This window comes from Miscanthus floridulus, chromosome 9 (genome assembly GCF_019320115.1).
Source record: "Miscanthus floridulus cultivar M001 chromosome 9, ASM1932011v1, whole genome shotgun sequence".
NCBI classification, from domain to species: Eukaryota; Viridiplantae; Streptophyta; class Magnoliopsida; order Poales; family Poaceae; genus Miscanthus; species Miscanthus floridulus.
The window spans coordinates 46,289,715-46,303,164 of NC_089588.1; positions in this window are offsets into that span (position 1 = coordinate 46,289,715).

The window sequence follows — 13,450 nt, forward strand, 5'->3', positions numbered from 1 at the left end:
ACGCAGTGTGCTGCACTAAGCGCGCCGGTGCAGGTGGTGGCTGGTTCTGCCGCCTTTGTCATAGCTCCTCGTTGTGCTCCTACGCACATGCGAGGACCTCCGTGTGAGGGTCTAGAGGGGTGTGGGTCTATAGAGACTCTGCTACCACTAGTGGCTATCCTGGGGGCGTCCGCCAAAGCACACTCCGAGGACAGAGGGTGGCTAGGTGCCACGACGTCGCTAATCCTAGAGCTGTCGCTCTCAACATTGTCATCCATGAGGTCGTGGAAAGAGGCAGGAGCATAGCTCGCCATCCCCATGAATTTAGATGTGAGAGGGGCCGGCGCCAGCACCGTTAGAAGACCCTATGCATACATGTTGGTGGGGGACGCGAGGCCATAGGGGAATCGGTTGCATGGCGGTCGCGGCGAGGACAATGGGGTCCCTCCAAAGAGTTGGTAGAAAATAGAAAATAGTGAGTAAATAATAGTATGTACGTTACTCACAGCGAGGTTTGAGCCCAACGTAGGCTCAGAGCAAAGCGCAGGCACCTCGTCATTGAAGTCGCCAGGAGTCCTTGAGCCGACGGAGGGTGCCCCTCCGACGAGCGCCGGAACAAGTGCCTTCTTGTGAAGGCGAAGCACGCCGAGCTAGTCAGCGATGAAGTCTAGGCTTCTGAAGAGGAAGGTCTGGGATGGCTCAAAGATGGTTGGAACCCACATCCCAATAGGTGAGAGTGCAAGAAACTCCAATGAGCCGAAGCGAGTCGTATCAATCGGGCCCACCATGCCGAAGATGGCAGAAAGGTGGGCCATCCGATGACCAAAAGCGTGAACGTACGGTGTCATCCCCACGGACAGCGCCAACTGTCGGTGCAAAAAGTGACCAACTAGTGAATATTTGTCATTTTGCCATACATTGTGATCAGATATGGCCTAGCACTCAATGACACAAGGTTTATACTGGTTCAGGCAACATGCCCTATGTCTAGTTTGAGTCAGTCGATGACTTTATTCCTGAGCCCATGTGTTCGAAGTTTGTTGTGGGGTTACAAATGAGAGGGGGTAAGATGGGGGTATCAAAGGTCCAGTCAGACTCCTGATCAAAGGATCAAGAGTGACGGGAGCTCCGACGTGCGCTAATTGTTGCTCTGTTTAGCTTTAGAGTTCTAGAGCCGAGCAAACAGAATCGAAATGATCCGTATGTCGTCTGTATCGATCGTTTGAGTCATTCGAATCGATCGTTGGTTGTCATTTGATTGATCCTCCTTCTAGAGAGAGCGCATCCCCTTTTATAGATGAAGGGGATGGCTTTACAAGAGAGAGAGAGAGAGAGTGAGAGAAAGAGAGTGTGTGTGCTAGTCTTGTTGCCCACGCCGTCGAGTACAAGGCGGTTTGGCGGCGCCCACAATACTATTGATGGTTGGATTCATGTGGTTGGTTCCACCATGTTCTTCTGGTATGGCAAATGTTGGCACCTACCATACTGTAGGTCAAATGTCGGTGCCCATAACACTATTGGTGTTCTAACATGTCTAGAAGGTTATAAAGTACCCTTCTGACAAGACCTAACAACATTGTCCTGCAGGTGTGCAGGGTACGGTCCTTGGTATTGTGGTTTGATTGGAGCTCCCTGCCTTACTTTCTCTATCTGTTTCCTAGGTATTCACTGAGCGAGTGTCCCCGATTGGTTGTTCCCTGGTCGGCTCTAGCCTCTCGATCAGAGAAGAGATGTAAGCAGAGGTTTGATATACTCCTGGTCGGAGAGGCGGGTCAGAGTCAGAAGCGAGCATTGTCCTCTTCTTGGCCAGGCCTTCCAGTCGTACAGGCGGGCCGAAGTCAGAAGTGAGCATCGTTCCTCCTTGGCCAGGCCTTCTGGTCGGAAAGGCGGGCCAGAGTCAGAAGCGAGCGTCATTCCTCCTTGGCTAGGCCTTTTGGTCGAAGAGGCGGGCCAGAGTCAAAAGCGAGCATTGCCCTTTCCTTGGGTAGGCCTTCTGGTCGGAGAGGCGGGCTAGAGTTGGAAGCGAGCATTGCCCTTTCCTTGGCCAGGCCTTCCGGTCGGAGAGGCATGCCGGAGTCAGAAGCGAGCGTTGTTCCTCCTTGGCCAGGCCTTCTGGTCAGAGAGGCAGGCCAAAGTCGGAAGCGAGCATCGTTCCTCTTTAGCCATGCCTTCTAGCCGGAGACTAGATCGCCCTTCTGGCCTGTCGTTAGGTTTTTAGGCCGGCCTAGGAGTTGTGCGTCTTTCGCAACGTCGTCTACTGGGCTAAGCTCTTGCGGGGAAGTAGGTCCATTAGGGACCCCGGGTTTATGAACTTGATAGAACATGTTCAAACCCACAAGAGGGGTGGAGGGATGCATCAACTCAAGGAGGTAGACATGCTATCTGCTAAGATGGACCTACTGATAAAGAAGCTTGAAGATTGAGCTAATGAGAAGCAAGAAGTCATGCATATTCATGATTCTCGCATGACATGTGAAGTATGTGGAAACACTAGGCATTCAGGGAACAACTGCCATGAGACCCATGAGGATGTGAACTTTGTCAATAACAACAACTACTTTCATCCTCAACAGAATTAAGGATGGAACCAGCAACTGAGACCAAACTACCAAGGTAACTATCAAGGTAATAATTTTAATAATTTCAATCAACCACCCTTGAGAGAATTTTTTGCTGGTTAATCCAAACTTATGGAGGGATTATCTAGAAAGGTAGCCACCAATGATAAAATTCTAGAGAACATAAATAATAGAATGGATAGCTTTGCTTCTACCATTAAGAACAATCATAGTTTTAATAAAATGATAGAATCATAAATAGCTCAGTTGGTTGCTGTTGTTCCTCTGTCCGACAAAGGTAAGATTCCGGGGCAACCGGAAGATCTAGAAACTGCAAATCTTGTCGATATTCATAATGCAGCATACTACTATATACAACCATCGATGGGAAGGTGGATAGACTATACCTTGCCAGAAAAGAAGAGCGATCTAGGAAGACATGTCATCCCCATCGCCATTGGACCTCCCATTTTCCAAGAAGCTGTATGTGATTTCAGAGCAAGTGTCAACATCATGCCTAAGGTAATTTATGATCAAATTAATGGAGATACTTTGTTGTACACAAATATGTGTTTGTAGCTTGTAGATCAGTCACTCTGCTACCCCAAGAGAGTTCTTGAAGATGTCATTGTCCGAGTGGGACAATCTTATGTTCCTATAGACTTTGTGGTTCTAGAAATAGGTGGAGACATAAGGGCACCCATTATTTTGGGCTGACCTTTCCTAAGCACCGCTAAAGCCATCATCTACATGAACAGTGCCAAGATTTGCCTCACAATCAAGGATAGAAAGGAAAAGTTTTCTTTCAAGAATCATATCTTGCAATCTCCTGGACATCCATAGATGCCATACCTACCTAAAGAGACAACAGTGACCAAGAAGAAGAAGAACAGGAGAAGGAGGAAGAACAAGGCCAGGCAGCCTCAAGAAGAGTTGGTTAACATGATCAATACACTTCGATCAGAGTACGACCACCTCCTTGCTTCACCATTCCTTGCTAAGAAGGATGACCTAGGCATACCAACGATCGAGTGTACCATTGGACAAAGAATCTTCCACAAGACCTTCTGCGACATTAGGTTGGGTGTCAACATAATGTCCAAGGTAGCGTATGAGTACTTATTTGGTGATGAACCTTTGTTCTCTACATATATGCAATTGCATATGGCAGACCAATCAATCAGATTTCCAAAGGGAATAGCAAAAGTTGTCATGGTAAGGATATAAGATCACTATGCCCATGCCGACTTCATGGTTCTAGACATGGGAGAAGAAGAACATGATACACCTATCATTCTTGGAAGACCGTTCCTCAACACTACCAACACGATCATCTACGTCGGTCTAGACAAATCCACTTCTAATTCCCTGGAAAAAGGTAAGCTGTTATTTCAATAGTTATACCACTTATGAGCAGCCAAAGAAGTCCCGCTCTAGGAGGAGACATCGATCATCTTGAAACCAAAAGAATCAATCCCTAAAGAAAAGTTGGGAGGAATGTGAGGAACCTGAAGAAGTTGTAAAAGATGAACTCGCTCTGCCAAAGTCAAGTCCACAGACCAAGCAGGTATAGAAAGAAAAGGTAACATCACCACCAGAGTCACAAGAGGTGCAACCATCAGGGTTTCCATCCCTAGGACTGGCTGATGCACCTAAGGAATGAACAAGATAGGAAAAGAGTCATGTTTGGAGACTTAAAAATACGCACCCTAGCCGTGAGGTAACATCGGTAGTTATCCATATTTACTTTTTAGTACTGCATGAATTATTTTTCACTTTTAGCATGTTTACCCTTCTGCATTAGTATTGCATTAGTAGAAAGAAAATAAAAATTATGTCATTGCATTATTAAAGCCTAAAGCCCCATGTGAATAAATCTATGGTGTGTAAAAGCCCGTAGGAATATTCACCGTGGTGGCATAAAAATAAAAATACCATACATACATATTTTTTGCATTATATAAATAAGAAAATCCAAAAATATTAATAGACATTCTACTAGAACTTTGCCAATTAGGAAATCTGTCTAAACCTCCAAGGGCAACAAATCTCTGAATGGCTAACCACTAACTCCTTATCCTAATCTATGCCACAAGTTTTGGTGTTCTTGTAGGAGTATTTTGTAGGATGATCAAGAGTAAAGTCATCCATCTGAAGTACATTTTCTTGAACTGTCGCTACACCCACTGCACAAGGAACACAACTTTTGGACGGATGAAAAATACTTTTGCCGGTAGACTCACTCTAAGAAAGACTACGACAACATCTAGCTTGGGGGAGGAGCATCCCCCATGTATCGAGATAAGTATTTCATTTGGTTTTACTATTTTTAAGTTTGCTTCATATTTGCTAAAGAAATAAAAAGATGCATAATAAATAAAAGCAAAATAAAAATTTATCTTAGCTAGTTATAATTATATTAAAGGTGTGATCTTAAATTATGAAACACAAAATAAAAAGTTTGTGTCTAGTTTTCTGTTTTTAAGAGCTGAATAAATAAATGGGCTCTGAGGATAATCTCTTAAATGGAAATGATGAATAGTTGCACTATCGTAATTCCTTTCAAGTATCTAGTTTTCAGCCTTGAATTCTTCCAAGTTTTGGATACGACTATTTTGATATAAGGATTTACTCTGAACTCGAAACTCATGAGTACCATATGCTTGATCTAAGTCTAGGTAATTGACTAATGTGATATGAGAAGGTCTGAGCTGTTGTTTATCTTATTCCAAGTGACACTAAAGTTCTAGAGTTTTATCTTTTGAAAAACTTAAAAATCCTACATGATGAGCTCCTATATGACAAAGCTTAAATTCCTACTAGAGCCATATATGATATTTAGATTAGGAAAACTTCTACTCATATATATGTTGCTTGTTTTGTATTAAGTTTAGTCAAGCTTTGTTGACCCTTATGAGAGGTTTGTCATGTTCTTAAAATCAAGATCACGTACACACCACCAAAATATGCACTACTCCTATATTGGGGGTAGGTGCAATAACATGCCATTCCATCTAAATCCACCCAAAAATATTTTACTCCTACACTAGGAGTAAACACCAAAAATATTCTTGATAGGAATTTCCACCAAATAAATGCTCCAAGTTCTTGTTACTATCTCTCAAAAATTCTGTTGCAGAAAAGAGGCACAGGACTATGCAAAAGTTATTCATTAAAAAATGGACAAGTGTCCGATATATTTAAAACAATTGGTACTCAGATGCCTTCCAGAAAAAAGAAGAAGAGATGAATAAGATAGCCCATGTTTTCTTACAAAGTTGTTTCCAATTTCCAAAAAGACAGATATGTTTTCAAGGAGCATAGTAGAATTAGGTTAGCCACTTAATATATCCACCATATATCCACACACATGCACATCTTGATTTGATTGTATGACTCAACCCTCTTTGAATCCGAGGTTTGACTTTACAATATATGTATTGCAAGTATGCTCTTTTATGTTTTTTTCACTCCTATGAGCTCCACATAAGCCTTAGTTGTAGGAAGAGAAAGGCATAACACCCTATTGCCTTGGTGAGGATCCACAAATACCACATATATTTTGAGACTTGAGAGTGTCATACGATGGAAGCTCTGAGTTTTATTTTGAAAATCTATAAAAACTCTAGAATAATGGTTGAGCAAAGAACTTGAGACATAGTGCTTGACTTGTTCAATTGCAAAAGACCCAAGATAAAGGCTGAGAAGCCCCATGGTTGAAGGTAATATGGGTAAGTTTGAAGTCAGATCGGTTTATTCTAATCCAGAGGAGAATCCTTGTTTGAACACATGTGTACTTTTAATGAGTTGCTACAAATTTTTTAAAATCTCAAAACTCTTGGTCCATTTACAAAGTTTAGCTTTGCTAAGGGACTAGCAAAGGATAAGCTTGGGGGAATTTGTTGATGGTAGTTAACAACCATTATAAACTGTCAATATAACATGTATAAGGGTATAAATATAATCACCAATGAAGGTTTAGGGGTTTAAACTAAAAAATTCCACAACTTTTGGTGAATCTGTATTCTCTACAGGGTTTATTTAGAAAACCATCAAGGTGGACCTACATGTCAGATTTAATTATGCTTATCCGTAGTGAAACGGACACCAGAAGGTTCCAGAAGACTCAAGAGGACTCCACACCAAAGTAGAGGACGAGAGGCTACCAAGTCGGGCCTCCCAGCCCCACCTGCAGGCCACTTGGCCCCTAGGGCCCACTGTTAGCCTCCGCTCCACCGTCTCCTATGTTGCATCTATAGCGTTCTTTAAGTCGGTTTGATCCAAGGCCTCACATTGGATGCTTTGGGCTATATATACTAGCCCCTACCACCCCCAGGCATAACCCCAGTCATAATTCATTTGAGAAGACAGAAACCCAAATCATCCTCAGAGCTCCACCATATTCTAGGGCATAACTAGTTAGGCTAGGTCTAGAGGGAGGCAAGCAGGCGTCGTTTGGATTCCCGATCTTGTCAAGAGCATGGTTTGGTATAATCATTGTACCCCCTCTCTTTTGTATCTCCATTACTTTTATATGCTTGCTACAATTGTTATGACAATATTAGTATTCATCTTATTCATGTTCTTTGTTATAATATTTATCGTCTACTTTGGTTATATGCTTAGTATAGCTAGTTTATCATTATATCCATGCATAAGTTCATATAGCACTCGCTCCGTTGTGCACGGGGTGAGTGGTCCACATTATATAAGCGTGGTGCTTATACATTGTTTACCTGCATATACACCCTATATTCTGGGTCATGTGGTAGATCGCGGATGTGATACGTTAATAAATACCAACAAGCATTTTTTGTTCCATTGCCAGGGACAGATTTAAAACTCTGTTCTTCGTAGCGACGCTAAGAAATATCAACAGAAGACACAACTCATTCATCATGGATGAAAGAACTGTAAGTATCAAAGATCATTCACTTTGTCTTTAGCTGCAAGTTACCTTTGCCTTGAAGCCATGCTTGTATAGAACATGATAAACAAAAACTATGCTAAAATAATTCTAACACTATATTTTCATTAGCATAGAGGGAAATTACAAAATTTTGGACAAACAACCCATATTTCAAAATTATATTTTCCTTTGGGTATGTGGTGTCCACTAATCCTTTACAGGCATAAAACAATGAGTAAGGTGGAAGATCTAACAAGGTGTCAAAAGATCGAAGAGCAGAAAGATGGCATGACAAAAGGATGAGAAAAAAAGGTACAATCTAGGAGACAAGAAGCTCATGAACAACTCGTTCTGCGAGGCTACCCAAATAAGGAAAACTTCAAGCAAATAGGAAGGACCATCATGAGTCAACTACCCTTCATCACATGGTGTCATCACGCTCCAATGACAAAGGTAACCTCCAAAGGTAAATGGTCATTACTTAAAAAGTTTTTCCTTGATTATGGTATGTAATAAATAAGAAACAAACATGTTTGAGTTACAAATTTACTTGATCTAACCTGATTAACTTAGCATGTTTAGTTCTTCAAGCTTGTTCCTAGCACCACTTTCTTGATTTCATAGTTTTAACCAAATGAGCTAAAATATTGCACATCCTATCTCTAGAAGATGATAGTCATAATCATGTAAAGTTTGATACATTATGTAAAGATAGACAATCCTTCCTTAGGTTAAGCAACTCAATCTTTTCTGTGAAATGAACCTAAATAATCTTTTGGTCTTATCACCCATGGCATAATTGAACAAAACACACAACATCAACTTCATCTTGTTCAATGTGCCTAAGGTTAGAGAAGAATAAATAAAGTTTTGGTTCTGTTAGTGTTTTACCACCAACAGAGCCCATTCACTTGATCTCTACCTTGTCTTATGAGCAGGACACACTTCAAGCAAAGTGTAAGGGAAAGATAGTCGACTCCCCAATTTCTACAAGTAAAGGTTCTGAACCAGCTAAACTAAAATCAAAACTCAAAACCAAGATGGATTTGGCAGAAAAAATGTGACATCACCATTAGAGGCACCACCACAAGAATCCTCATCTTCAGAGTGAACCAAGGTACTTGATCAATGAACTTCACAAGGAGAAGTCCAGTTCGAAGGACTTAAAACACCAAACCCTCACCGAAAGAGCTAGCTTAGGGGAGAAGCACTCCCATGTATCTTGGTAAGCATACTTTCTCTTTGTTCCAGTTTTAGTTTCTTTTAAATAGTTAAGAAAATGGTGAATGAAAAACAAAATAAAAAGTTATCTTTATAATAAATATATATATAGTTATAGTAATAATGTGTGATCTAGTAAAATTGAAAACAAAATAAAAAGGTGTGTCTAGTTTGTTTTAATTTATTTTTAAGAGTTGAATAAAATAAAGAGGACTCAGAATAATCTCTTAAATGGAAATGATGACTAGTTGCTCTATTGTAATTATTTTCAAGTACCTAGTTTTTAGCCTTGAATTCTCCTGAGTTTTGGATATGACTAATTTGATATAAAGATTTACTCTAAACTTGAAACTCGTGGGTAGCGAATGCTTCATCTAAGTCTAGGTAATTGACGGATATGATATGGGAAGGTCTGATCTGATGTTTATCTTGTTCCAAGTGACACTAAAGTTCTAGAGATTTATCTTTTGAAAAACACAAAAATGTTACATGATGAGTTCTTGTATGACAAAGCTTGAATTCCCACCAGAGCCATACATGTTATTTAGGCTAGGAAAACTTTCACATATATGTTGCTTGCTTTTGCATTAAGTTTTGTTAAGCTTTGTTTACCCTTATGAGAGGTTTTTCATGTTCTTAAAATCAAGATCACGTACACAACACATGTCACAGAACCGACCAATTTATAAGAGCACAAGTACAAAAACAATTGCCGAAACGATCAAATTCTCGAACTTGAGCCCATATAAACCCGGTAGTCAACTTAAATCTCGAAGGATTTCAAACCAACTTGCATACAACCAAGATCACAGTAATTCAACATAACATATCGTACGTTACAACATTTCATAGACGTTTGCAAATAGATTACATCATCACAGAGTCATCGTTATTACAAAACAAGTCTTGTAAAACATGCAGAAGCAAATAGTTTGACTTACACACCCGAGTTCAAATACAACTACTGGTTCACTGATCACAACCCACAAAAGCATTCAGATAAGGGTAACAGAGATCATGCCCATGATCTAGTCTTCGTCACCCGCCGGGTGGAGACAATACTTACAGAATCCCTGATATAGTAGGTCATCTGCAACAAGAGGGAATAAACCCTGAGTACAAGAATGTACTCAGCTAGACTTACCCGTCGAAAACCAAAACAACTGACACCAAGGATTATGCATAGCTTAATATAGTGGATCTGGCTGACACTTTCTTTTTGTAGAAGAGCATAAGTAATAATGATCAACTCTTAACCTAAACTAGCAGTGACTTTTAGCCATTAACCTGTCATCTATATTAGCACCTGTACTAAGCAATCATTTTATTAGGGTGCAAACATTAATAACCATATCAGGTATACATTGTGGCAACCTTATCATCATCATCCATTTAACCATATCGTTAAATTAATTGAATCTACATTGCCGCTGCTTAGTCAAGTTCTCACTATCCGGGAGAGACGGTGATTCGAATCGATTCCTATCCAGCTGGAGGGGTATTCCTAAACACAAACCCTGCTTCCCCCGTCAGGGTCGCAAACGAGTCACCTTTGGTACGATTCAGGAGTCATGAGTTCGAACAGATCGACATTCTCAAAGAACCACTCTGCCAAGGTTGTTCAGGACTCTAACCCACCTTGGACTTATGCCAATGGCTCTCCGCACATCCTTACTACCTCCAGAATGCACGCCACTGCTCGCGTCCCCGGCCTAAGTCGAGCTACTAGGCTTCGCGGTCAGAACGACTTATCCGTCCAGCTAAGTGTTAGGCTGCGTTCAACATGACATAAGGACGTACAGCATATCGGTCCTTAAATGACTCAGACGGAGTCACTATGTCCAAACCTACACAAGACACCGCCCGGTCTTAATTCATTATTAACATGGTTCTTTTCCATGATAGCAAATATAGCCAACCGTGATCCACCTCATCCTAAAGCTTGCAGGTGACAGGAAATCACCTGACTTCTACCGCACTAAGCATGGCTAAGCATTTAACCCATTCCTGAACTTAAATAGGATTCCAGTGCGATATCTGGACAAGGAGGGATATATAATGTAGCAATTGGTTCCAACCAATTCCTATACTTAATGCATCATCAACGAATAAAAGATACTCAATGTATTTGTAAAAACATGGGAGGCTTAATATGCTCCGGGGCTTGCCTTTCAGGAACGAGGAAGGCTGGTGGTCAGGGCACTCGGGCATCTCCTCCGCGGCGGCTGCTTCGTCGGCTTCCTGCACCTCGGGCTCCTCCTCCTGGTTGGCTCCCTCGAACTCCAGCAATGTCACTCCCTCCGGCACATCTATTGCATGAATGCGCAAGATAAATATCATGGATGCACATGAACGAATGTCAGGGATGCTCGGGGAATGCACATGTTCGCTGTAATCTGCATATTCCAACTTAAGCCCTATTCAAATCACTTTACTTACCAAGTTTATACAACCTAATGTATAATTGCTCATATTCAGTTAATGACCTAGCACCTGCACCTAAGCATATTCTCAAGTTAGCTAACCCCTAAATAATCAACGAGAACATTGCATCAAGCATACACTCAAGCATTTGTATTTCAGCAAAATAAAGACTATGTAGCGGTACAGTAAACTAGCCATAACTGGAGATTTATAAATCCAAATGACATGCAACAAGACAATTTGGAAATCTTATAAAATTGTCTACAATTCATTTTCAGACCTCAAAGCATGATTCAACACTTTACCAGGTCGAATTCTTTAATCAACAGAAATCTGTCCACACAAGACAGAGAGTAGGTAAAACTGGAACCTAACTTTAAACAGCTGTAGTTCCCAAACTACTAGGCCAAATGCCATCAAATTTTGACAAGAGCTAGATACATAAATTATCTACCACTTTTATATTCATCACATTCACAACAAACCAAAATATCATGGGGAACTTTCTAAAGTCCCCAGATCTGTCCAGAGGGACATAATGCAAACGAATAATTATTAACTTGTGATGTAAACACATAATTGGACAAAACTAACTCTACTCACTTATTACACATATCACAAGAACACCAAAAAGTAAGGTGTTCATCACCAAAACATTTCTTTTTTATATTTTTCTTAATTTATTTAATTAATTAGCGGAAATGGTAAACATATATGAAAACTACACCATTAAATCTACAAAAATTACAATAGATACTACGTGCTCTAAGTAGACTACCATAAAAAGTTCACACCATTTGAGTAAGTATAACAGCCTACACAAAAATGATAAGGCATAATGGCTTAAAATGGCATAATTTTGAAACCTTAGTGAAAAGTGTCAAGCAACAGATTTCATATTTTTTCTAGCATCCTTAAGGTACTAAGATACTACCCACCAAGTTTCATGGTCATAGGATTCTTAGATAATTTACAAAAATTCACACAAGTATCAATCAATGATAAAAGAAAAATCTATAACTCAAAAACCCTACATGCAATGACTCTCAAATTTTAACCAGAGCTTCTACTAAGCAAGACTAGCTTACCCACAAAATTTCATAATTTTTGGATCACAGAAGCTCAAGATATAATTCAAACAAGTTTGCATGCATTTGAAAACACATTTCAAGTTCCTATTTAATTCATCCAAAATTTCTACATCATGTGCTCATATCATATTTTTCTTAAATACTAGACCTCACTGTGAGTCTAACAAAATTTGAATCACACCATTTGGATCTACACATTTGGAGTTACAAAATTCACAAAACAGCATTCAAAACTAGAAATTTGAACTATCCTTTTGAACAATTAGTCACTGACGCGTGGGACCCGAGTGTCAGCCGACCCCACTCGTCAGCGATACAGAACAGAGAAGGCGGCGTTCGATGGCACGGCGGTGGTCTTGCTCACCGACGGCGAGGACTCCGGCGACACCAAGGCCACCTACGTGCTCTACGTGATGAGAGGAACTGATTGGTGCAAGTGGCAAGACCTAAGACCTAGCGGAGGGGGCTTGTCGCCGGTGATGGCGACACGGCAAAGCTCCGGCGCGAGCTGCCGGCGACGGCAAGCCATGGTTGGCTCAACCGAGCTCGGTACGAGCTTCAGGAGGTCACTACCGTGCTACCCAAGCAAAGAAAAGGGGACGGGAAAGCCTCGGTGGTACTTGGCCGCGTAGAGCTCCAACTCCGGCGAGACCCCGTCATGGCAGGCGGTGGTGGAAACGGCAAATGCGCCCCTACCAAGACCCAATCGGCTTGGCTAAGAGGTGGAGGAGGTAGAGGAGGACAAGGTGGAGCTATTGACGAGCTGGCATACGCGTTTTTGCGACGGCGAGCAAGCTAGGCAATGGCGTGGCTTGGTCGGCAATGGTGGAGCTACTACGGCTCTATTGCTGCGCGCGGTGGAGGCGACTGGAACGCAAAATAGACAGGCGAACTGGTCGGGCAGGCGCGCAGGCGGGTTCATGTCGTGGCCGGCCGTGCCAGGACATCCACGGCGTGTGGTAGCACGGTCAGACGGCCGGTGACGGGTGGCGCCACGCGGCGGTGGTTGTCTGAAAACGGTCAGGTACTGTAGCTTTGATTCAGCGAAAACGATCAGCCTAACTGCCAAGATTGACAACGTTTGATCTCTTAAACCGTGACGACTTAGTGGAAGCAATGTACATGAAAGTTGTAGAGCCAAGATAGGGGTCCAACAATGCTTGAGAAATCAACAGCTAATTCTCGATGGATCAAGAGTTGTATCAAGCCAAAGTCGAGTTCATGAAACTGAAAGTGCAACCAACACTTAAATTATTTTCAAGTGTTGA